The sequence below is a fragment of the Corvus moneduloides genome, chromosome 2 (genome assembly GCF_009650955.1).
Source record: "Corvus moneduloides isolate bCorMon1 chromosome 2, bCorMon1.pri, whole genome shotgun sequence".
NCBI lineage: Eukaryota > Metazoa > Chordata > Aves > Passeriformes > Corvidae > Corvus > Corvus moneduloides.
Genome location: NC_045477.1, coordinates 988,768 through 1,014,527, shown reverse-complemented (window position 1 = coordinate 1,014,527; position 25,760 = coordinate 988,768). Strand labels below are relative to the sequence as shown.

At 45.7% G+C, this 25,760-nt stretch overlaps 2 long non-coding RNA genes across 2 annotated transcripts; one reads left to right on the top strand and one right to left on the bottom strand.

Moving 5' to 3' along the window:
- The first annotated feature begins 964 nt into the window (after positions 1 to 964).
- On the top strand, positions 965 to 25,760 carry LOC116437334. The gene is made up of 3 exons (XR_004237254.1): positions 965 to 1,855; positions 10,507 to 10,565; positions 21,941 to 25,760. It is a non-coding gene; the product is annotated as an uncharacterized LOC116437334 (long non-coding RNA).
- Positions 4,722 to 7,328, bottom strand: LOC116437333. Its single transcript, XR_004237253.1, has 3 exons — positions 6,514 to 7,328; positions 6,193 to 6,310; positions 4,722 to 4,877 (listed from the first exon to the last, which is right to left on the bottom strand). It is a non-coding gene; the product is annotated as an uncharacterized LOC116437333 (long non-coding RNA).

Here is a 25,760-nt window from a genome sequence, read left to right as displayed (position 1 = left end):
TGTGTCCTGTGCACTGGAGTGGATAATAAACTCACTGAAGCTGCTTGTTTCAGACAAAATGTTCCTTATCCAGTGAGTCAGCAACATCAGGCTGTTTCCATGTGGAGCTGGAAAGCTCATCCACACGGGCTGGGAGAGGCCAAAGTGACAGATCTGAAGATGGTGCAGAAGGGAAAAAGAATGAAAATAAAGAGGAATGGGAGTTCAGGGCAAGTCCCAAATCAAACAAGCAACCAATCTGACAAATCCATGTAGCAGTTGACTTGCTCCCCTTGTCCCATGTACTCTGATGTGACATTGGAAGAAAAACTGAGCTTTCTTTCCTGCCGGCACAGTTCTGCTCTGTTACAGCGGGGATTCTGCAGCACGATGTATCAAACCAGGAGTCCCGTGGAAAATAAATAGATAAGGACCGACTCTTGCTAGGTGTTTGAGAGCTGTGTGAGAGCTGTTTGAGCTGTGTGAGAGCTGTTTGAGCTGTGTGAGAGCTGTTTGAGAGCTGTGTGAGAGCTGTTTGAGCTGTGTGAGAGCTGTGTGAGAGCTGTGTGAGAGCTGTGTGAGAGCTGTTTGAGCTGTGTGAGAGCTGTTTCAGAGCTGTGTTTGAGCTGTTTCAGAGCTGTGTGAGAGCTGTGTGAGAGCTGTGTGAGAGCTGTTTCAGAGCTGTGTTTGAGCTGTGTGAGAGCTGTTTCAGAGCTGTGTGAGAGCTGTGTGAGAGCTGTGTGAGAGCTGTGTTTGAGCTGTGTGAGAGCTGTGTGAGAGCTGTTTCAGAGCTGTGTTTGAGCTGTGTGAGAGCTGTGTTTGAGCTGTGTGAGAGCTGTGTGAGAGCTGTTTGAGCTGTGTGAGAGCTGTGTGAGAGCTGTTTGAGCTGTGTGAGAGCTGTGTGAGAGCTGTGTGAGAGCTGTGTGAGAGCTGTTTGAGCTGTGTGAGAGCTGTGTGAGAGCTGTTTCAGAGCTGTCTGAGCTGTTTCAGAGCTGTCTCTCCCCGCAGCCGCTCGGCCGGGCTGTGCCGAGGAGCTGAGGCCGCCCCGGGCCCGAGGGTCCTTCCCGCGCAGGGAGCACAGAGCAGCCAATGGGAGCGGGGCTGAGCAGGGGCTGGGAAACCCCGTGCCGCCCTCAGCGCCCCTCGCCCGGGGCTGCGGCATGGCGGGGGAAAGGGGCCCCGACACTGCTGCATTCATCACCTTCAGCTTCAGGGCAGGGAGTGCTCAGGCTTGTGGAAAGAGGAACTGTCCTCACGCTGTGTCCTTTGCTGCCCCTCCGGAGCAGGAGCTGGAGAGGGAGCAGCATACCCGAGGCAGCTGCTCAGGGGCCTGTGCTGCTGCACTTCCGAGCTGGTAATTAGTGAAACACTCTGGGAGCGGTCTGCAAGAATGAGCTGCTCTTAATTAGCAGTGCGTTCGTCACGTGATGTGCAGAGATCGTGGAGAGGCTTCAGAAAGTCTGAGACTTAGTCCAGAAATGGTTCAGGGCTGTACTGGCAGCCACGTTATTAGGCAGGTTTTTATTATGTATCTTTAAACTCATCGCAACGTCTTTCAGAATGTTCTGGAAAAGACATAATCCCATCTGTTGGATCACCCAGAGCAGGTGAATAAAGGAATGATGAGCCTTCACAGCCTTCTTTGCACCGTTTCTAAGTGTGGGAGCACTGACTGCAAAGTTCTCCATTGCTGGTTTTGACTGGCTGAGGTAACCAACAAATCCCGAGGAGCTGCTTTCCATGGAATCACATGCCTTGGAGCAGACAGCCATTTATAGAGCTCCAGAAAAGACCGAAACTGCTGTGGGTTATTGCTGTCCCCAAATACCCTTCGTACACAGGACATTGGAGTCATCTTTGCAGCGGCAGAGCAGTGGTGAGTGTGACTGGAACCCCAGAAGCAAAGCGCACACTGCTCATGTGGGAGCTGGCAAAAAGCTTTCCCAGGGCTCTGTGGACATGCCAGGATCCCATCCACGCACACATCCATGTCTCCATCCCTGTGCATGCATGTGTGCGTCTAGTGCTGCAGTCCTGTGCCTAATAAATCCCCGTGGCCCTATAAAACCCAATTACTAATGTGTTTAAAGTAAAAGATGAGTGTATATTTATAACCATGTGTAGTATTTTATATAACACTCTAGAACAGATGTCCAGGGAGCAGCAAAATTTTAATTAAGGTTTTCTCATTGCTTTTGCTAAGGAGTCCAATCAAAGTCCCACTGAAAGACAGGAGTGAGACATTAAAAAAACCCCACACAGTGGCAAATGTTTACATGTATTTTATAACTCATGCTGTAAAGGACATCTGTGGCTCATCTAGTGCAAAAAAAGCCAAATCTATCTGGTACGAGGCTTTGTTCTACTTATGCTTCCGTGATGATCATGCCATGAGTAGTGTGGAAAAACCTTCAGTGTCCTGGATTTCTTTTTGTGTTTGTCCCATGATTTATCAGCACTTTATAAAGAGGCAGAAATATGTTTGGTCTCTGGGTTGATGCATTTTTAAGGGACTTTCTCAGCAACTCCAGCTCTGCTGGCTGAGGGCCTTGCAAGTTCCATTGAATTTAAACCACCTTTGGACACAAATAAACCTCATGCCTGGTTTGCAAAGAGGGGCTTGAAGGAAAAAGTATTAGGGGAGTTGCCCATTGTCCCTGAGGGTGTCCCTAAGTGGACACCACAGTGGCCATCTTGCTCCTGGGAGCTCCCTGAGTCAGGTCAGAGATGGGAGACAGTGGGCTCCTCTTGCATGTGGAAAAGGAGATTTTCCTGCGTTCCGAGGAATTACCGAGCTGGTCCTAGAGGCTGGAATAATGCTGCTGGAGGGCATGCTTGGGGTTCTTTCTGCATAGTAGGTTATCTCCAGACCCTTGGCACCTTCTCCCCCACTCCATGCTCAGTCTGGGAGCTCTCCTGGTTCCTTCTGGTTGGGGAAGCCCTGAAGGACTGGGCTGGAGACAGGACAAAGGGAAAGAGGAACAACCAGACTGTTTCCACGTGCCTTTTCCTTGCATGCTGAAGCTGATCCAGACTGCCTGTGAGCCAGGCTCCCCAGGACAGCCATCAGTGTGCTCCAAGTGGAGTGGGAGAGCACAGGAATCGTTTGTTTGCTGCCCTACTGCAGTGCCTGCTCCATTATATTTAAGTATTATTAACTATGATTAAGTGCACGATCAGGAGACAGAGCTGCTTTCATGAATTGCCTTTAATATTCCAAAAGGCTGCTGTGATGGTGCTGGAACATCACTGTGTGAGTGATGGGATGGAAATCAATTAACAGGTGGAAAAATAGGCTGGTACGTGAAAAACTCTCTAAAAAAGGCACCCACTTCTTCCTTGGGATCTTACTCATGAGACAACAAAAGGGAACCCACACAGATGAAGGCTGAACCATTCATTTGGAAGTTTTTAATTTCTTCCCTAAGGGAAGCTGCAGAATATTTTTAAAGTGTCTGCAGTGTTATGAATCCGCCCTTTTTGGTCTCAAGTATTTGTTTTTATAGTACATCTTACATGCTAGATGCTGATTTCCCTGGATGGCTGCACCTCAGATCCTGGTGGGGCTCAGGGAGGGCATCCGTGGTGTGGCCCTTTGCAGTGAGATGGACAATCTTCTCTGCAAACTGCTGTTTGTAAGGGGGACCTAAAGCCTTTCTCCATTGCTTTTCCTTTTTTGGCTCCTGTGTTTGCACTTGTTCTATGAACTGGGCTGTTCATGAAGAAAGCAACTTCCACACCTGTCCACAACTGGCTTTCTTTCCAAACTCCTCTCCACTGCTTTCCCTCTGTGTTAACCCGGCAAGTTAAGTTTTTGAGGCTATTTCCTAACTACAGAGAAGGTGACAAACAGCTCCTGAGATGCTCTGGATGTTGTCCTTCCAGACCACTTCCCTCTTTTCATAAGATTTTTGTTGCTGCTTCTTTTCTTTAGCACGTCCTGCTCTGAGAGCTGGGGTCATTCCTGGCTGGTGCAGTTTGTGCACCTGGAAATCACCTGGAAGTCGGCCCTGTGGCACGTTTGCAGGCAGTTTGTCACTTCCAAGGCATACACAGGACACTGTGCACACCTTGCAGCCAGTTCAGACAGAAGCCATGGAGTTTGCTCCGGATTTCCCAGGCATTTGGCATCTCAGCAGGTTATCTGGGAAAATTGTTGTCTTTCAGGCAGAGTTATTAGAGCTGACAGTGCACCAAAAATTAGTGACATCAGGCATCATGAGGACACAGGGGTGCCACATCCCTGAGGAGCAGCTGTGTCCGCAGGGAACTTCCATGGCCTTGCCTGGTTATCACCTCAGGCTGTGACGGAATCGTAGGTGCTGACGTTTGGAGAGAGAGACGTTTGTAATTTCTCTGGCAGAAGCAGGCCACAGTCACTCAGCAGGAAAAAGAGTGGCATTTCCCCATCCCTAGAAATGTGAACGTTTGGAGGAAAGTGCGTTCAGCCGGATCTGCGCACAAGCCAGGCTGCGGGGGAGCACGGAGGATCCATGGCAAAATCCCCTCTTCCTCCGTGCACTCATTCCTGCCTCTTCCCCTCCGAGCCCTGCTGCTCCTCCCCCTCCCCGTGCCAGGGATGCCTCCCGGACATACGCTCCACATTTGTGTGGCCACAGCTTCCCAAGTGCACGACACTTAACAAAGCAAGAGGAAAAACACTAAAAAATAAATGGGCGGCAGATGGCCTGATAGGACAAAGCTGAATCTGAGGATTAACCAGACCATAATAAAAGCTGTCATTACAGGTTGTCATCATTGGTGAGTTATTTATTAGCTCTAAACAGTGTTCCCCTCAGACACCAAATGTCAAATGTTTTAATATGCAGGACCCAAATCTTCCCCTTCCAGCTGCTCCCATTTCATCCTGCCAGCTGTACGGTCTCATCTTCCAGGACCTGCCAAAGAGCCCAACATTAACATACCTTATTATGCACATTATTTTGCCAATAGAGGCCAGATGAGGCCAAATCATTCTGATAATAAGCCCTGCTGTCATTAAGTGCTATTATGCATGCTACTGTTTATCCCCAAACCTTCACAGAATATTAATAAGGGCATGCTTGGCGTTTGCTGCAAGGATTCTGGAGTGGACGAATTTGGCATTTTTGGACCTGTCCGCAGTCTGAAGGGATCTGTGGCTACACCAGTCACTTCTGTAACTCAGCAGAAAAATATGGGGTGCCTGGTATGCAAAATATTTCCAATTCTCAGAAGATTTCTTTCTCCTTTAAAAGGGAATCGTGGTTTGGGGTTTTGATTTGGATCCTTAGAAGGAAAGAAAGGAAGGAGAAAGGAGGGAATTGCGTGAGGATGATCCAAGTATCTCATTCTCATTTTTTGAAAACCTGTTTTAAGGTCAATTTGAAATGAAAATGTCATTGTGAAATGAGGAATGGAAGATGCCAGGGTGAAAAATGGAAGCTGAAACATTTCAGATTCTCTGAATGTTTTTTTTTTTCCCCACTGAAGCAATGTATGATACTTTGACCTGAAGCTGTGACTAGCTTTGGTTAACCTAGAACTACATTTTTCTGTGATTTTATTGCTTGGGAAAAAATAGTCACCTGCTTTAAGTGTTCTGGCTTTTGAGGAGGAGGCATTTATGTTATAATGTTCTTTTGACTGAAAGTTTCAGCTGTTATTGGAATCTTCTGATTTCTTTTCTCTTTTATACTTCTAAAATACAATAGTTTTTCCTTTTCCTGAGCATTTTGTGCAAGTCTTCTGACAGTTTTTATGCAGCACGATTTCAACAGGGCAGTAGCACATAAAAACAGGGTGGGGGGAAAGTGCCACAAGCTCTCCGTTGTAATATGACCATAAATTCCAGCCTCATTTCAGTTATGGGTGGCCACTTCTGATACCTAAAGGTTAAAGCCTCCCTGGCAGTGATTAACTAGACAGGATCTCAGCCAGATTTCAGTACTTGAGCAGTCACTACTGTGGAAAATAACTTGAAATCTTTCCCCTGACCCTTTTGTCAAGCTGTCACTGTCAGTGATTGATTTCAGTTCGTGCAGAGCCTGGGGCTGTCTCCGAGCTATAATTGTGACCTAATGTGCAGCACTGGGCAAGTCAAGGTATATCTCTGCACTTCATGATCTCCTTTACACCCAAGGGCACAGGGAATTGGACAGAACCCACGGGAATGTAGGACTGAGCTGTAGAGGGGCTTTTAAGAGTCTCAGGCAGTTAGGGAATTCCTCTTACCTTATTTAAAAGTTAGCCAGAAAGAGCAGAGCAGAGCAGCCCTCGGAGATGGCAGCGTTGCACATTCACAGACATTAGTCTGGTGGAAAGCAGAGCTCTTTTTGTTAATCCAGTCCTTCTGCTCAAAGAGAAAATTTGGGTGTTAACACTTTTAGGACCCTTTTGCAGAAGCTGAGCTGATGGCATGAGGCTTGTGTCACATGCTGGAAAAAAGCAGGGTAAGAATTTTTACTTCAGCTAGTCTGCAGTCTAAAAAAATCCCACCAGAAAGCAGGCACCTGCATTTTTTCAACAGACAAATGGTTATAGATTAGAACATACCTTTAAAATACCCAACAACCTCTTAGATAACATTTTCTGTCACCAAACAGAAAGAAACGCAGAGCACAGGCCTAAAATCAGAGTCAGAATAAAGGACCAAAGTATTTTTAGATTGTCTGGGTTCCCAGCCTAAGTGAGGGAATGACTTCAATCAAATTTAGCCAAGCCCCAGCCATTCTCTCTGTGGTTGGTTTCAGCCACACATGTCCCATCTTGGAGCAGCCCTTCCCAAATGCACACAGACAGCTTTGTTTACAGCCTGGGAAGGATCAAATGGTCTCCACTGGAGGGAAGGGAGAGGAGAGGAAGGCGTTCTCCTCTGAGTGATCCTTGCCTACAGAGGAAGCTTTATAACTTCACAAGCAAGGGTACAATATGTTCAACATATGTCAGTTTTTCCTCCCAGCAAGAGAGATGAATCACCTGTTTTCTCTGGAAGGGAGATGTTTAAATCCTCTCTGCTCATGAGGAAGAGGGAGCAGCTTTCTCATTGTGATGCATATTAGTAACAATCCCAGCAAGGAGTGCCGCCCTTGGTGGTTGATGCTTCACCACTGCTGCTGGCAGAAGGGACCTTGAGGAAAGGCTTGTTTTCCATGAATAATGCAAATTGTTTGCAGTTCCAGTAATTCAAGGCCCAGGGTAGGAAGTTTGCTTCATTCTGCTTGGGGTCACACTTCCTCCCCACGGGCACTGATGGAGTGGCTGGGAGCCCACTGCAGGCTCCAGAGGAACTGTGTCACCTGGGGGAAACAGTCTGGCTCTTAAACACATGAAATTTGGGTCTGGAGAAGGGGAAGACAAGCAACACATCTCCCAGGGAAGAGGGATTTGAAAAACACCTACAGCAAAACGCGCACGTGTGGACTTCAGTCCCCCCCCGCTCAAGAAAGCATTTCAACCCAGTGTAATAGCAACAGCTCATGGGCTTAAGGGCTTGCTAAAAGCCAAGTTTCTGTCAGAAAGTCCCCAGAATAAGTGTGGTTTGCACATCAGGCTGCAGAGCTAAGGAAAACATTGCTGTGTAACCTCAAGAAGAGCTATGGAGGCTCCACTGTAAATCTGATACTTGCAATTATTTCCACGATGACAACACCCACCAGCCTTAGCTGGAACATATTTGTGCTGGGGATGCTGCAAATGGGGTAAAAAAATGCTTCTTCCTCCGGAGAATTTGTGAGATAAATATGTGACAAGGCAGTGAAGGGCAGAGGGAGCCCAAGGAAACCTGAAATGATTTGTCAGGTGGAGGGTTTCATTCTTTATGCCACTTGTTGATTCTTAAAAATTGCAGCTCCTTTCAGCTGTCTACACACAGCATTCTATGGCAGAGTCAGGACAGCCCCCAGGCTCATTTTACTGCTTGCTTTGAACCAGCTTCTTTTAAAATCGTCATATAAAGGGGGAACATAATTCTTCTCCTGCCTGGCAGGAGCAGGGAGAAATATGACTTTGAAAAGGGCAAATAGTTTAAACTGGTTTTGCAACCAGCTTTTCTTGGTGTATGAATTGGTCACTCACACAAGGGTAAACGTCCTGCTTGCACCAAGGTGAACACACAACCCAAGGCAGGTCAGGCTCCCTCAGAGAGCAAGTTTGTCCTTCATTTTTGTGTGAATAAGGAATAAAAACTATCCAAAAGAGCACCCCGGGTACTCAGTATTGCAGTTTGCTTCTGGTCACACAGCAGGGCAAGAACTGGGAGTGGAGTGCAAAAGAGAAGTTGTTGCTCTAAACTCAGATTGAACTGAAGTAGTTTAACAAGTGAAAATTAGTGAAGTATCCTGGGGATAAAAATATGGAAGGATTTATCAGGGAAGCAAGTAGTTAGAGCAGACTTCAAAGAAAATCTCTGCTTTGTGATTTAAAGTGTGTCCTATACTCTCTAACCCTCTGATCCCTGGAAGCAGAGATGGTTTCTGGGGAAGGAGCACATTTGCCCAGCCCTGTTCTGTGCATGCCTTCCCCACACACCTGTGGACAGGCAAGGTGAGCTCGTGGGGAGCCTCCATGTGTGGATGTACAGCAGCTGCCCTGCTGCCTCATCCCAGGAACATCCCTGTGCTGGGTGCTGGGACAGTCCTTCCCTCCACACTGCTGTCAAATACTGAAAGTTTTTCCTCTTGCTCTCATAGTTTTGTTCATTTAATGATTGTTTAGTCAAGGTCCAACTGTTGATTAGACTGAAAGCTTTCCTCAACTCTCAAAGTATTTCACTGTGCTTAGAAAAAAGGGAAGATAGACCCCACTGGTCAATCAGAACCAAGCTCCTGCTGATGCCTTTTAGCTGTCTGCACCACATCCTGTTCATGTCAGCAACTTAAAACATCTACTACTCATTTTAATCCTTTGTAAAACATGGAAGGGAGTGTGGTGTACATAATGCATGACCTAGATCGTTAAAGTGTTAGGAATTCTGTTCCAATAGCTCTGAGGTCTTAGAAAATCCATTTGCTACAGGCAGAAGAAGATAAATCGTTCCCCTGACTAATTCCATCGTGTCCCTCTGCTTGTCACTGGGACGCTCCCCACACTGCCTTGGCCTGAATGCTGGCGGTGGCAAATTTCTCACAGCACTTTGAATCCTGCTTAAGAAAGTCCAGAAATATTCCAGAAATACGCGAAGTAAATATTCCAGCTTGTGTCAGGATCATTTGGAAGATTATTCTTGTTTTTAAAAGTATTTCTTTTTTGAAGTTGAAAAGTTTAATTGTGGCCCCAAGCACAAGAGTTGTGGCAAACCCCGAGGCTGTTCTGCCTTTGGATCTCGGACAGCCTGGTTTATTCACACCGTGTTTTCCTTTCCCCATAACGGAGAGGTAAAGTTATTTAAGTCTGCTTTGGAATTAAAGAAAACATTTTGCTTTTGCAGCCTGACAGTTTATGAGCATTGAGGTAAATGCACAGGCAGCACTTCAGATTAATACCTTTATTATCAGCTGGGATGTTTAACCTGCCCATGGCCCCACTGCTGCCCCAGCCAGCTCCGAGCCCACGGTGGGGAAGGAGGCAATTTAGGTTGCTTAAAGATCTTTTTCAAGATTAATTTTGAGTCCATCTGTGTAGCACAGTCAGTATGATCTCTATCTTTTATTACCAGAGGAATCTCAGATACAGTAATTTGAAGCTGGGCTGTTTGTTTAAAAACAGTTTGACTTTTTAGGCTTCTTCAGTCCTATTTCCTCTTCATGTAAAATTCATGGCAGGGTATTTTAAAACTCTGCCTTGTACCCAGGTGTGTGATTCTCGTGCATTTCAATGCATAGGGGGCATTTTTCTGTATGGAAAATCAATTGAGTTCCCTACAGAAAAGTTCAAGGTTTAACATGTACCCTTGCTGTCTGTGGAGGTAACACAGCGGGAACGGAATATCCTGGGACGAGTTACAGGGATGTGGTCTTAAGTCCTTACTGGGACAGAACTGGTGCTGGTTGCAGTCAGGCTCTTGGCAGGCAAAGGGTGTAACGCAGAAACCACAGGCTCAGAAATTCTCCAGAAATTATCTGGATTTACTACAGTGAATTTGCTCAAGCTGATAAAGGGCTCCATTTGCAAACCCGACCTAGAGTGTCAAAAATCTTCTGTGTCTACTAATTCACTTCATGTGTACACACCAACATTTTACAGAGTTGTAACTTCTCCTGCTTGCTATAAATCTCTTTAGAGGGGATCAAGTTAGACACACTGAGAATTCACAAAGCATGTTGAAATCCTGGCCCCGCTAAAATGAGTGGGAGTCTTGCCTTTGGCTTCTGTATGTCCAAGATCTTACCCACAAAGTATAAAGAACAAGAGGATTTCTTTAGGCTTTAAAGTGTTTTTCTTCTCCTTACTGGCATTTAGAGTTATACAGCACTTTTTGAATATTATTTTTTTAAACCTGATTTTGCCTTGCTTCAACGGCAAGCAAAGATGCTGCTCTGAAGTGTGCTCTCTGAAGAGAACTGAGTGCCTAATCTACTAATGAACTGTAATTATCCTTTTCTTCAATAGAAATTGCACTTACCCCTGAGCCTCGTGGGTTGCTGATTCAGAGAAGAAGCAGGTTCTGGGTAAGTTTTGTACATTAGTACGTGCACAGCAATACCTATACATGCACACAGACCAACAAAAATGGCTTTCCCGTGCCTATCAACTCATTTATCTGACTTGTAGGGCAGCAGAACAAAAATAAAATAGAACTCATAGTAATTTGGCTTTACCACAAATTCCTGTCAGTCTGCTCATTGTGTATTTTTGTCCACTTTCCCCTGTTTTCTGTGGCTTGAAAATTTTTAGTGTCAGCCCTCACTTTGGGAAGACATTGATGTAAGTCCTCAGTCACTAGATTAGACATCTTTGTCATATGTGTACAGCTAACAAACATCCAGGAATATCACTCAACCAATTTCTACGTCGTGCTCATCCTGAATTCCTGTTACATGTCTAGATAATTTTATTTACTCTAGGAATAATCTTCAACAGAAATTCAGTTGAGTTATTGCGCAATCTGGGTACGAAAGCCTCTGCCTCAAGTTGGACTTGCAGATTGAATTAGCTGGTTTGTCTCGGAGGAGAGGCTAAAATAAGGTCAGATCACCATTGTGTGGAGCTCAGGAATGCACTGGCTCCGCTGTGGTGGTGGAGGGAAGCTCTCCAAGCTCTCCAAGCTCTCTGGTTCCCTTTGATGTGCCTGGTTTCCCTGAGTGTACACTGGAGAAAGCATCACTTCCTTTTGGGGAGTCCTGCCCTTTCCTGTTTCAGATGCCCACATTCCAATAAATCCCATATTCTGCCACTCAGAATCCCTGGCTGCCAATCCAGATAGGTGCAGTGCAGTCACAGACAGATTCCTTTTCTTGCCAGTCCACCTGTGCCTATTGCACAGGACCAAAATTAGTATTTCCAAGACCAAAAGCAGCCTCAGGAGCAATTTTTTTTGGAGGCAGTGGCACTACATTCTCCTTTATGTGGCTCTTCCCAAAGAGCTTTCTTTAGTCCTCATTCCTCATAAAACATGACACGGCAGGGATGATCTGGATGGATTTTGGAGAAGGTTTTTATCTACTTCAGACCCTTTGTGGGAGTGTTGGCAGACGGGCCTTGCTGTGCCAGTGAAGATGAGTCCCTCATCTCCCTGTGGGAGAGTGATTTGTGTTAACAGAAGGACACACATCCACAGAGTGATGTGCTTCCTATTTTATTCCCTTTGTCCTCAAATTAACTCTCACAGAGAGGCCTCAAGTACTTTCAAGGCCAGCCAGGCAGGGCTGCGACTTCCCCGGGCTTTGTGCTCTGAAAGTGGAGTCACTATTCATTTACTTGTGATCAGCCCAGCCTAAAAGGGGGACTTCATTACTTACTAAGTCCTTAAAATAACCTTCTTTATTTGCAGTCCCTTCGCCTGCAGAGATCATTTGGGCCCATATGCAGCTCTGTTTGGTTTTAAGTTTCCATTTTGTTTTTAAGAACAAGAGGTCTCACATGCCTAAAACAACCTCCTTCCCCTCCCTGCTCTCATTAAACCAACTGACAATTGACATGTTTAACTTTGTCAATGGTTTTTTTTTTTTTTAAAAATCATAAAGTTCATGGCAGGTTTATGTGTGGAAAGACTCTCCTTTCCTCAGAGAGCCAGCTGGACCAAAGCCATATCAAAAACTTCCTGTAAGGAAGACATAACTAGAAAGGGGAGAGGAATTTTTCAGTGCCCCTTTCTGCATTAAAAGCAGCCCTGCAGCTGAGCTGGCCTCTGCAATGTCACAGCTGTCACAGGCTTGAAAGCACTTCCATGGGGACATTTCTGCAGGCATACAGAGCTGGATGGAGAGCAGGGATGTGGATGGAGAGCAGGAGGCAATTGGGAGTTCCATGTCCTCCACCACATGACACAGAGGAGAGCACACGTGTGGTAGCAGACGTGGGATGGGACACTCAGACCCTTCTATTCAGTAAATCTCCCTTTGCACACCCTTCCTCTCCTGTGGCAACGTCTGACCGAGGACGTGAGCCTGGATTCCATCCCTGCTCCGAACGTTGCCTGATGTGCAGCTGCATCCTTCCACCACACATTTGTGCTGTGTGCAAGGTTGCTCCAGAGGCCATCGGCGTCAGGGGGAGACTTCCCAGCAGCGTCTACAAGGTTTTAATCAGCCCCAGGGTGAACAGCAGAACTCGTCACCTGATGGTGCTGTTGTGTCTGCACAGACAAACATGCCCTGTGTCCTTCCTTCAGTGGGTAACTCACTGCAGAACAGGGACAGAGGAGGCCTCAGCTTTGTGCAGGACATCTACGCACTGTGCTCTGTGCCTTGGCTGGGTCCTAAAGCATAGACCTGCCCGAAGCTTGACACTGGGTTCCAGCCAGCCAAGCACAGAACAAATCCTTCCTCTGGATGACCTCCTCAGCCTGGTATTTGAATCACACTGGGAGAAAAAAGAAGCCAGTTAAAATTTGCCAGGAAAAAGGAAAATAAAAGTGTGATGTAATGCATGTGCTGACTGGACTGCTCCTCCCTGAGTTCTCATGGCAAGTGTCAGCACACACAGCAAGGCCAGGAGTGTCTGTGTGCTGCACGTGCTGCAGGAGCTGGCTTGGCAAAACCAGCAGCACATGGAGACTCCCATTTCCTTGGCTGCCCCTCCAGTGACTGGAGCTCAGCACCCGATTGTGGCTGTTCCAGCTTTAGTGTGTTCCAGTTCCACGGTGCTCTCCGTCACAGCCCAGTTTGGAGGTCGGTGTGTAGGCTCTCTGTGTAGGATCTGTGCTCCTCCAGCAGAGAGCTGGGCTCACTCTGACTCACTTCACAGGGCTCGTTGCTTGTGAACAACAAACGTGGTGGAATCTCAGCTTTCTTGGCCGCTTTAAATGGGTGATGTCCTGCTGGGCAACTTTGAGATGAAGGCAGATACACAGTGTGCCTTCAGCTGTGGTCCCAGCTGATAGCACCTTCCCCAGGATGGGATTTATTCACCCACACTGGGTACAAAGCCCCTTGGAAGAATCCACTGTTAACAACTCCCGAGGCTCAAAGATAATGACAGCATGGAGCTCCTTGCCTCTGCCATGGCAAAGAAAGGTCCAAGGTGCAGGTCTGTGGCCACTGGAGAGACCCAGAGGTGTTGAAGGCTCTGGTGGCAGCTACACAGCCCTTGCTGGCAGGTGAAGAGCAGGGTGAGTCCTGTGGTGACCAGGGACACCACTGTGCTGAAAGCACCGACGTTAGGCAGGCCAGGATTACCACAGGACTTAAAGATCCCAGCTCCTTCAGATTGCATCAGGCTGGAATTTAGCAAACAAATAGGATAGATCAGAACATGCACACTTGCAAAGTATTAAGTGGTATCTTCATTGCAGGACTTGGCTTTTGCCTTTCCTTGGCATCGGAGCTTTGTTTTACGGGGCTACAAAGCACGGGTGAGGGTTCTTGGAGGTCCAGCTTCTCTGAGATTTGAAATGTTAAAGATCTTCCAGTCATTCCTCCAGTCCATTAAACATTCTTTTTCCCTTTTTTTCTTGCTTACATCTGGCTGAGCAGGGGGTACATTTCTACATCAAGGCTACCCAAGGCCTGTCATTCCATGCCTGTGGAGATGGCACGAATGCCATCCCAACACAGCATGGGCGCAAAGGCACAGGGACAGCACTGCGGGCAGGGCACTGCTGAAAGGAGGCAGGTTTTAGAAGCACAAAAGGTGGAGATGTTTGAGCACTTTGACATTCAGGGATTGTTGCATAAAAAAGAGCAAGTGGAGAGCCAGACACTGAGGCAAAAAATCCAGTTCCTGTTGTTTCTGTTCACAGAGGAGCAAGGGGAATGGGTTTGCCTTGTTTCTGCAGCAGCATGCCCAGCTCCAGAGCAGGGCAGGGGACTTGGAGGCCCCAAAGCAAGAAGGAATGTGTGAGGTGCAGCAAAGGAGATTTCCCTCACAGGGCTGTGGCCAGGACCTGCTGAGTGAATCTGTGGTGGTTTGCCCTGGACTCTGGTGGGAGTTTCAGTCACTGAGCTGTACAAACCAGTAAAGTTCTGCTCAGCCTCAGTAGCTGGCTTTCAACTCACTGACGTTTTGTGGTGATACCATTTCTCCTCCAGACCAGCTTCCAGGATTGTATTACTGGTGCTGCTGAAAATGTTATTTTCCCCAGAAGTCACAGCAGGGATCAGAGAGGAATTCTTAGCATCCAAACCAAGATGCTCAGTTAACTCAAGAAAATCCACCCCTTTAAAAATCCCACTTTAAAATCTCATCTTTTCATGCGCCAGAAGTTTTCAAACAAAAGTAGTTATTGTTATCATGGGTGTCAATCTGTTCCTTCCTATTAGCCGGAGACACCATTGAGGCAATCTGTTGTCTCTGATAGGTAGAAATTAAGTCAAAACTACTCAAAAGCTCTTCCTCCTCTGTCTTGAAGAACCTGGATGAAAAATCTGTTTGGATACCTCAACGGTGCATCCCCAGCAATTCCTTTCTTTTTTTTTTTCTGATGGGAGAACACCAATTCAAATTGGAAGTTCCTTATACATAAGGGAAAGCACTTTACAGGCTTATTTCGAAACCCACAACTTCTCAGCATTTCCCACTTCGCCTTGGAACCAATTTACAGCTGGAAGGGCTGGGGGCTAAAACGCAGGTAATTCAACAAGCAATTAAAACCAACTCAATTCTACATGCAGATGACTCTCAAAAGTGGTTACTAGAACTCCACTGAGCAGTGCACATAGATTTTTATGCCGAGGGGAACATCACTGAGGTAATTGCCTTTCCATTTAGAATAAATATGTTTTATTCTTTGCTGCTTTACTTGGTGTTTTAAAAAGAACCATCCATATTAACATGAAAAAAGAGACCCTGCTCTCCAGGCAAAAAAAGCCTGAAAGTACTTGTTAAACAAACAGAGCATCTGCCATGAACATTAGCTGCTTTGTAGCTGATTTTTGTGGGTTTTTTTCCCAGTCTAAGCAGAGTTCATCTGCGTCATTTCTGGACTCTGTGCAAACTCAGGTACCTGACAGTATAAGAATAAATATCTTATTTTTCATTCACCTGTTTTTCATTTCACTCACTTATTTTAAGCTCCTCTTCACAATTTTCCACCTAAAGCATCATTCACAACCGTGACTAACACTAAGTCATTTTTGTTGCCTGCATATGTTGCATATTTTATAGCTTGTGGGGAGGTTTTAATCATTCATAATATTGGTTTGATTTGAATTAAATCTTTCTGAATGTGCGTGTTCAAGTACCCTTTTGCTTCCAATTATTGAAAGAAATACCTACATGTTACCAGGCATCCCCTCCCAAAATAAAAACATGGATGCAAAGGGATGGATGATGGGATGCAAAGGGAAGAAAGGAAGGGGAAGGCTTGGTGTCTCTAAAAGGAGAAGAGCAGAAAGATGGAAAGAATTCAAAGGGAAGGCAGTAAAAAACCCACCAGATACAGCTTGATTTAGTACTGGGGGTACACCAGAATCTCCTATGGGGATATTTTTGATCTGAGAGCTGGCTGGAAGGGGCCTGAAAAGTGTAAGCAAAGAAATTGGCTTTTGCTGTAGGATTTCTGCTGGGTTCAGTGACACAGAGCTTTGTCTGTCATTTGCAAACAGACAGGTTTCTGTCACAGATCCCCAGTTCCACCATCAGTTATTCCTCCTCTGGTTGTTGCTGAGGGCTCAGATCAGAAGGGCTAAGGAAATACGGAGCAAATTCCCCTCTTGCTGTGGGAAATTCTGTGGGCTCACTGAGTACAGGGCTGGAAGGGTCCTCAACAAATCAATCTCACAGCTTAATGCAAGATCAGCTGGGCTTAACCCCCCTGACAAATGTTACTCCAACTCGTTCTCAAAAACTTTCCCTGCTGCAGCTTCCACGGTTTTCCAAGGCAAGCTGGTCCAGAGTTTGTCCAAAGCTCATTAGGAAACTTGCCTCACAATTAACCTAGACCTTCCCTTGAGGCCATTAATTCTTCCTCTGTGCCCTGAGCACATGAAAGAGCAGTTTATTCTTTCCTCTGTGCAGCCACCTTTTATGCATTTGAAGATTACTGGCATCTTTTCCTTCATTTTTCCTTCCTTTAGCCTGAACACTTCCATTCCATTCCATGTTTCCCCACAGGTCTTGTTTTTGAGACCCAGTTCTCTTTGAAATAGTCTCCACTTCACATCCTTCTTGGAGAACAGTCCCTAAATCTAGACAGAGCAGACCAGCCAACACTATGACAATCACAGCAGTGTGAAATGATTATTTTTGTTCGTCTTAACTCATGGTGTTCCTGCCTTCACCTCTCACCAGTGGGTGCCTCTTTCTCAGCAGTTGGTCATTACTGATCCAAGTTCATCCTGCAGTCACTAAACCACCGAAACTTTTCCTGCAAAACCACTCTGCAGGTGGTTGTTCTGCCCAGTGTTTGTGGGGACGGCTCGGGGCAGTCTCCCAGGCTGATAGTGAGTGACTGAGAAGTGTTATCTCACCACCTTCCTCTTCCTTCCTCTATTTTCGGAGCTGTGGGCAGCGGACAAGGCCACTGGCTGAGCCCTGGCCTGGAGTTAAGGTGACTGAACAGGACGTGGGAAACTGCTGGCCCAGAGAGATAAGGACAGATAAGGTGAGGGAAGTCACAGATAAGGGCTGGATTCTGCAGGTGGTTAAGGAGGTGCTAAGTGAGCAGTGGCCAGAAGTCACAGACAACTGGAGAGAATCCCTCGGGGAATAGGACCCTGCAAGGGCAACGATGCCCAGGTTACCACATCCAGGAGCACCAGGTAAGGACGATATTGCCCCGGGACCAGTGTCACAAACACCAGCTTTGGTGCAGAGCTCGCAAAGCTGGGCCATGTGAAGAAAAAGTAATCAGGGCTGGGTGGAGAAATGGGGGAGGAAGAAAGCACAGCACAGGAGAAGGAAGGGTTAATAGACGAAGGAAAAGGAGGATAAAGAACTGCATGCCAGGCAGTCCTGAGCTTGATTACAGCTCGTGCAGGGCAATGTCCCAAACCTGCTGCCCTCATCATACTACGGAAGCCCACCCTGCCTCTGTGGTCAGGAGGATGGGGAGAAGGAGGACTGCCTCTCCTGGCGAATCCAGGGAACATGCAAAGACAGGTCAAGCATGCTGCTGTCACTGGGTCCACGCCCGTGCCAAATCTGATGGCATCGCCGTCTTCCCAACACTCCTGCAGAGCTTTTTTTCTAAACTTGATCGGTTGTTTGGGCCTGTGTACAGCATGGCTCCACAGACACAGTGTGCTGCTGCGCGGGAGTGGGAATTAGAGGCCAGGAGAGGCATTTATTTAAGGCAGTGTTGTCACTAAAGCCTCCATTCCATCAAACCTTGGCTCAAGAATACAAGAAAATTATTTTATGCTGTTGCCTTGTCCCAGCCAAAATTCAGACCCTTCTGAGTGAAAAGTTATATGTTCCTGCCTCTCATTTCCTCTCTCTCCTTTTATTCAGACGTTTATTTATCATCCCAAACCAGAAACCTGGGGATTAATTTATTCTTTGCAGAATGTAAAGAAATGTGGGGGTTTTTTTTATTTCCAAATCTTCCATGAGACAAGGAAGGAGTATTTGTCAGCTACTAATCTTTCTCCATTCTATTTATATTTGCATTCTTTCTTTCTGTGATTGCCACTTCACCCCCTGACATTTTATTAGACAAAAATGGGAAAATCTGGCCCCACTTACATCAAGAAGAATTCGGGTATCGATTTCCATGAAAAAGCAGTTTCAAGCAGTGACCTGGCAGCCTGCACAAACCTGTGCCCAGGCTGTCTGCATGCAGGGGGCTGTCACCCTCATCACACAGCACTTTCATTTTCCTCTCATCCAGCTCTAGATCCAGCTCAGAAATACTCATAAGAATCAGTAACAGACTGAAAAGATGTGAGCCTTGATATTAACTATCTGCTTTTATAGTTTCTCTGATGTTGGCTTCAGTTACCCCTAACTGGGGGTTGTGCTTGGCTGCCAAGTCACTGAGCCACTTCCTCTGTTTAAACAGAATATATAAGCCTTACTCTTTTCCAGAGTTCATGACTCTTTTGTAAAGTGTTTTATGATACAGTTGTTATAGAATCCACCACCACAGTAACAGCTCCAGACAAGGCCTCACTGTGGGCCTGGCTCCAAGCCCATTTCCTTGAATGGAGGTTTTTCCATCGCTATCAGTGGATGAATACATCAAACTGCACCACACACCCCACTGCAATAACAACGCCACAGGGTTTGGAGGGACATGTCTAGTGACTGTTTTTTCCAGGGAAAAATCAAAGATCATGAATCCAGCCCTGTGCAGAGGATCCTCAAGGCTCATGTGCCTTTGAGGCCCTTCAAACACAGTTTGAATGCTTTTTCAGAGAGTCTTAGCAGGGGTGCTCAGGCCGTGAGCACGAGCTCAGGCACGAGCCCCGTGTAGCCATGAATTCACATAAACCTCCCAAGCAGCTATTCTTTCCCTTACATCCATCATTTCCAGAGTCTCTGCTTGTGTGAGATTTAATACTGACTGCTCAGTACTGAAAGGTGGAGCAGCCCATGGAGTGTGATCCATCCCTTTATCACAGTGTTGGGTCAGGTCAGCTCAATAAGTCGTGGCCTTGCAGTAGTAAATGGTCTGCAAAGGGCTCTGAGCTGCAGCTTCTTCTGCACTTCGGGGTGAGCGTGGGCACAGGTTCCCCACAAATGAAGTGGGAGTGTTTGGGAGAGGGTGCCACTGGAGCCAGTTAAGGAAAAAGGCAAATCAGCACATTGTATCACATGTAAAATCATAGTTCTCTGTAAGGGATGCTGTAAATCAGCTTTTGGATGTCCTATTTTTAAATCTCACAGAATACATTAATTATCAGAGGAAAGCATAATCCTGGCCTTAGGTATTTGAAGTGACTTAGCTGTTTTGTGACTGGATGAATAGTGCTGCATTCCCAGTGTTCCTGTCCCTGCAGCTTGTTCAGGCTGAGCACCTAGAGGTCCTCAGATGGGACTTTTACTGCACTGTAAAGATCATGGTTTGTAGGAAAAAATGTTAATATGTCCTCATACAGGCAGAGCTTTTGATCCCGTTCCTTTAGATTCCAATTCATCCTTTGTAGCCTGACTCCAAGAAGTGACCAATGCCAGATGCTGCAGAACAAGGACTGGACAATTTTAGAGCATTTTGGATAGAAGGAAATCTTTTTCCCAGCATTAGTTTGAAGCAGCAGTTGGCTCAGTTCTGAAGCGTGTGGGGGAAGAGAAGGGGTGAGGCTGCACTTTAATTCCCCTTAATGTGGATTTGAAATGGTGTGGCTTGTTTCCCATAAGAATGCAGAGTTATTTTCTCTCCTATAAACATCATCAAGGAAAATATCATTGTGAACCAAAGGTTTTAGAACATTAAAAGGACAGAAAAATCTCTCTGGTGACTGCTAGAGCTCAGCTAATGCTGAGTGCCCAGTTCCCCATGTCATCTGCTTTCCTAAAGCTCCCCTGAGTGCTCCTCCCGTGGAAGTCTCTGGTTTTCCAGCAGTAATTGTTATTCCCTGGGCCTGAGGGACTTTAGCAAATTACTTCAATTGCTCGATTTTATTTGCTGTGTTTCTGTTTTTAAAGCAAACCAGCCTGGAGTTCGAAATCCCTTTGTAAAGGACAAGAAAGGAACGAGATTCCCTGGAAGTCTGTGTTAACATGCCAAATCAATTACAGTGTAATTAGCCAGAACTGTTACTTGTTGAAATCCTGTCAACAAAAATAACTCACCCTTCCCCTTCAGATTGCTCCAGCACCTCCATCTTCTTGACAAGGAATTTGAAAGAGAGACCACCTCCCCCCAGCCCCTATCAGACTGAAGGCAGGGAATGAAACCCAGATGTGTTCATCATTACAAACAGGAATGGTGGGGAAAAGGAGGACAAAACTGTCCTGACCAAGCCACGAAGCCTTTCCAGGGCAGGATGAGCCCCTTGGGCAGGCTGGACCCTGCTTTCCCTGGGGTAATGCTGCAGGCTGCTGCTGCATTCCCTGATTTATGCTGGCCCGGGGAGAAGGAGGCCCACTCCTGGGAAGCTTTATCTGCAATTCATTTAGGAAAGAGGCAGGTCCTCTCCTCTGACCTAATTGAAAACAGGCAGCCTTCTTCTAATTGTGCACTCTAACCAGTTCATGTGCATTAACAGAGGAAATTGGAGAGGAACAGGGTTCCGAGTTGGCATTAATTTCCTGCACTTGAAGGTCCATATGCCAGCTGTTTTATCTATCTATCTATCTATCTATCTATCTATTCCCATTGTTCTTTTCTCTGCAGAAACTTGACTTCAGGTAGAATACAAGCACCAGGAAATTTCTCTTGTCCCAGTTCTAGAGAAGTGTGTAGAAGGGCACTGTTTTTCCAAAAGGCACCTCAGAATCCATTTGGTTTTGTTCTTTTTTTAAGACTAAAAGAGCTCTTAATGCCAAAAGAGTTAATATTGCTCATCATTTTTTCCCAAGGACCCTTTTTGTGTTCGGCTCTGCCTGCCCACAAGGAACACTCCAAGAAAGTGGTCAGTTTTGGTTAAAATGCTACAAAGCTGAAGGAGAGCCTTCATCAAACAGCTGACAAGAGGAGGATGAGAAATGCCCTCTTCAGTCAGCAGCTTCAGGAGGCTTAATCCTACAAAGTCATGTGTGTTCTGAATGCAGAGTTATATTAAATAATACCAAACCAGCAATAAGACTTCTAGACAGTATTTTAGGTGTGTGTTTGCAGTTCCAGGGATCAGGTTATCTTCACAGGTCTCAAGTTTTGTGAACTCTGGAGTAGTGAAATAACTTCGAGTCGTTTCAAAGTCACCACAGGGTTTGGAATCTTGATTGTATCTATGTGATCATACATTGAATGTGCTTAAGCAGAAATAGAAATGACTTTTAATTGCAATCAGGCAGCTGTACATACCAAAGTCACCGCAATATGCTAATGAGATGCTAATATATCCCTTTGCCTTTGCTGCAGTCTCTTTTAGGATTTTATCCCCCAAACAGGTTTTGCAACACACATATCAAGGTGGAGTCTTTTGGAAAATTGCTGCTTATCAGGTGGAATTTTGGGGAAGCAGCAAAACTGGGAGCCTCATTTCCAGGTTGCCCTGGACCACCGGAAGGGACAATGCTTGAATTATCACCTGGGCTCTTTCCAGGTCCTCAAATGCATGGGGGAAAGGGAACCTGCCTTCACTGTTACGGTTAACTGCAGAGTTATTGATGGGAATTTAAAAACTATTTGTCAGGTGGAGGTTTGGGGGGAGAAAAAAGGGCCCAGAGATTTAAAGCAATTCTGCTGGGTGCTGGCCAATCGTGTGGACCAAGAACTGAAAGTGGGTGGTCTTGGAACAGATCCAGTGGAAATAGGGCCAGGAGATGGTGTCATCCTTGACTCCAACACATTCATATTTTGGCTTTCTAGCAAGGGTTATTTTTTCTCTTTATTCTGCAGTTCAACACAAACATCTCCCTCGTTTTCTAAAATCCGTGGGCTGATTTGTTCCACCTGCCAGGTGCAATGTGCTTGATCAGAAAAAATCAAAGCAAGTTCCTAGAAAGAAGGAACAGACCAGGAGCAGGCCCAAGAGGAGGTGTCACACCTGCCAAGTCACCTAGCCAGGAGGAAACTTGGCTTTGGACTCTCAGAAAGGTGTGTGAAGGAGTCTTGAAAATCACAAAATAAAGCAACGTGATGTCTGTGGGACCTGCCCACACACTGAGCTCTGAAATCTACCTTGAAGTGTTTTGGTGTAATGTGGGTGTAAGGCTTTGGTATCATCCCCTTAGTCTGAAGCAGAAAACTAAAGTTTTAAGCAGAGCAGCTTGACATTTGCCTAGCAGTAGGAGGGATTTAAAAAAAAAAATTCTTTAAAAAATGTGGGTTTCTTTCTTTTTTTCTTTTTTTCCAGTAGGGGTTGGGCAAGTGCCTATAGGTTTTGCAGCACTTTGGGACTCTTGCCAAAATCTGATTCCAGCTGAGTTGAGCTGTGCCCTGTATCACCTTTTGGTACTGCAGGGCCCTTCCCAGGCCATGGATTGCCAGGTGGGCCTCCCACTACTCGATTTTACCCTGGGGTTGCAAAAACATTTTAAAGATTTATAATTATAGTGACAGGACAAGAGGGGAATGGCTTCCCACTGCCAGAGGGCAGGGATGGATATTGGGAAGGAATTGTTCCCTGGGAGGGTGGGGAGGCCCTGGCACAGGGTGCCCAGAGCAGCTGTGGCTGCCCCTGGATCCCTGGCAGTGTCCAAGGCCAGGCTGGACATTGGGGCTTGGAGCAGCCTGGGACAGTGGAAGGTGTCCCTGCCCATGGCAGGGGTGGGACTGGATGAGCTTTAAGGTCCCTTCCAACCCAAGCTATTCTGGGATTTTATCACAAATAACAAAATTAGATAAAGAGCATTTCAGAAGAGCTGGCTGGATGCTGCTTAGGGCTGAGAAAATAAAAGTGATCTTTCAGTACATCAGCCAAACAAAGCAAATCAGCTCAAAATCCCTCTGAAGTGAACTAAGTTATCAAAGATTTCAAATTCATTTCTTCCATGAGGGGGAAAAAAAATCAACCCCCTCAAAAAGTCATTATTTTCTGCACAAAATAAGGCCTTCAGCTTGAACAAAATGCTGAATTCTGGCCTTGTGAAAGAAAAACAAGCAAAAAGAAAAGCTAGGGCACTAAAATCTGCAATAAGAAATGTCCCCCTTTTTGAACCATTTCAGGGCTGCAAGGACTCTATGGGATGTGGGTAAATTTAGTTCCTTTTCTGCTTGAGCAGTTGACTCCCCTCTCCCAACCTTCAGGCAATTTTAGGAATCTTTTCCCCAAATAAATGTATTTTTCCCAAATAAATGTACCAGCACAGATAGTTCTCAAGACACTGATGATTCCAGAAAAACTAAGGCCACATTTTTCAATGAATTTACTATTTTTCAATATACAGGGCTCTGCCCCCGTCTAGCACAGAATCTTCTGAATATCACTCAGCCAGTGTGTTAAATGTCTATTTTTAAGTTGCTTTCCCACGCTCTGAACACCGAAAACAAGTAAGTCCAAGCATATGTGGAGATCATAGTTTGGGTGTGGGAAGCCTTCTATTGACACCTTCATCTGCCTTGGAGGACCTTTGTTTGCCCTTCTGGAAGAGCAAAACCATGCAGCCACATCTGCAAAACAAGATATTCAACCCCTGGCAGCCAGCAAACATGAGCCAGAGAAAGGACACAACATTTACGAGCTCCCAGAACACAGATGTAAACAGAATCTCCTTTAGCAGCAGAGAAAGCACAGGCCAGGCTGTGTGAAAAAAGATAGTTTTAGGTGTTGGCAGCTAAATTGGTCTTTAGATGTTGCTAAGGTATTTATAGAGCTTCTGGAAAGGGATTTGAAAATATGCCATAATTAAACATTTGAACTGGGATCATGTTGTGATAAACGATCATATGGAGGTCCCAAACACCTTAAATAGTCACTCTGTGCTCCTAAACCAGAATGTTATTGGCTCTGATCTTGATTTAATGCCCTCAAAAGGGGCTTTAAAAACAAACGTGGGACAGAGAAGTCAAGCATCAAGTTTTTATTTCAGAATTCAAAAGCCTAATGAGGTAAGGAAGCTACCAGGAGATCCATAAAAAGAAAGGCAAAAGGTTGAAGAGTCACCAGGCTTGCATAGGAGGTGGCTGCAGATGTGCATGATATACAACACAGGGCAATTACTAAACTTGCTATTTAAATGTTAATCAAATCCTTTCAAAATAGGAGCAGGAAAAAAAGGGATAATTCCTTTTCCTGTACTTCATCAGATGGCAGCGGGAGAACCCATCAGCTGTGAGGAGGCTCATGGTTGTGGAGTGCTTTGGCTTCTGTTCTGGTAATGAGGTTTTGATGAGGAATGCACTTTTTACCATGTAATGGTTTTCCCCTGGTTCCCAACGCAGATGCAGCTGAACTGGCACGAAGGGCCAATGTCCTGGTGGCAGAAGGGACCTTCCTTGGCCCTTTATGAATTCCTTTCTACCACAGACACGTGCCACCTTTCAGAACGACTGGGTGAATTCTGGATGAGCAAAAGAATCCAGAACCCAAGTGGTGATAGACAGTTAAAACTTGAACATTTTGGCACATCCTCGCTTGGCATGGCTGCTGAAGGAACCGTAGCCATTTACATCTCCTAAGAGACCTCACAGATATTCCCTCTTTATTGTACAACTAAAAATACCCCAGCATTTTGCCTTGGGCTGGTTTTAGAGGTGGGGTGGTGGGCAGGCCTTTCAGAGTCAAATGCAGCAGTGACAATGAATGCTGGGTGCTGAAAATGCCAGTGAATTTGTCATGGGCAGCTTTTCCTCTCCTCTTGTCTGCTGGCCTTTCTGACAAATTCAGGACACTATTTTTTGAGGTGTCCATCTAGTTACAGTTTTTCTCCCTCCATAATGAAGGCTGGGGGTCAGACACTTTTCCCTGTGCCCCAAAGAGCCACTCAGAAAGAGCAAACAAATTGGAGAACCCAAACAATTCCAAGGGAGGTGTGAGAGATATGTCTTCCCTCAACGCACATGCCAAAAAAATAGCCTGACATCATCCTCATTCACCACACAAAATCTATAGCAAGAGCAAACACCCTTTTCCTTCCTCTTGGTTCAGCTTTAACTGTGCAGAACCTCATCCTAACTCGCCACAGGAGAGGTGGTCTGTGTGTATTTTCCTCTTCCTGTTCTTCTATAAATAAGCTGAATTTTGCATCACTGTCTGTTAAACCATCACTGTTTTTTTCCTTAACTCTTTGACAGACAAGCTGGACAGGATGTAGCCCTTGCTACTGTTATTTACAGCAAGTCCTTTACTCTGCAAGCAAAGTGGTGCTGAATCCAAATGAGGATATCAAATGTGGATCCTAAGGAAACCTATACCTTTAGAATATGAACAATGCTGCAAGAGCATTAAATCTGAATTCTCCTGACTTCTGTGTATAGAATCTGTCTTTGGTATAGCATCACATTCATTTTTACCCTGTCATTCAGATGCACAAACCAAACATGCCAGCATGCACATACAAATGTTAGGAGTATTGTAACTTCCTCTAAGGTTTTGTAAGCATGGGGAATAAAGCTAAATGGAACAATTATTCCAGCATAGCATTACACACAGCAGCCTCCTGAATAATTCCATATGTGTGGTGTCTCAAAGCAGTGAAATCAATCAGTCAAAAGCAACCGGTCCAGTGCAGATTGCAGATGTGTGTGTGTGTAAATAAAAAGACATGAGGGGTTTTGA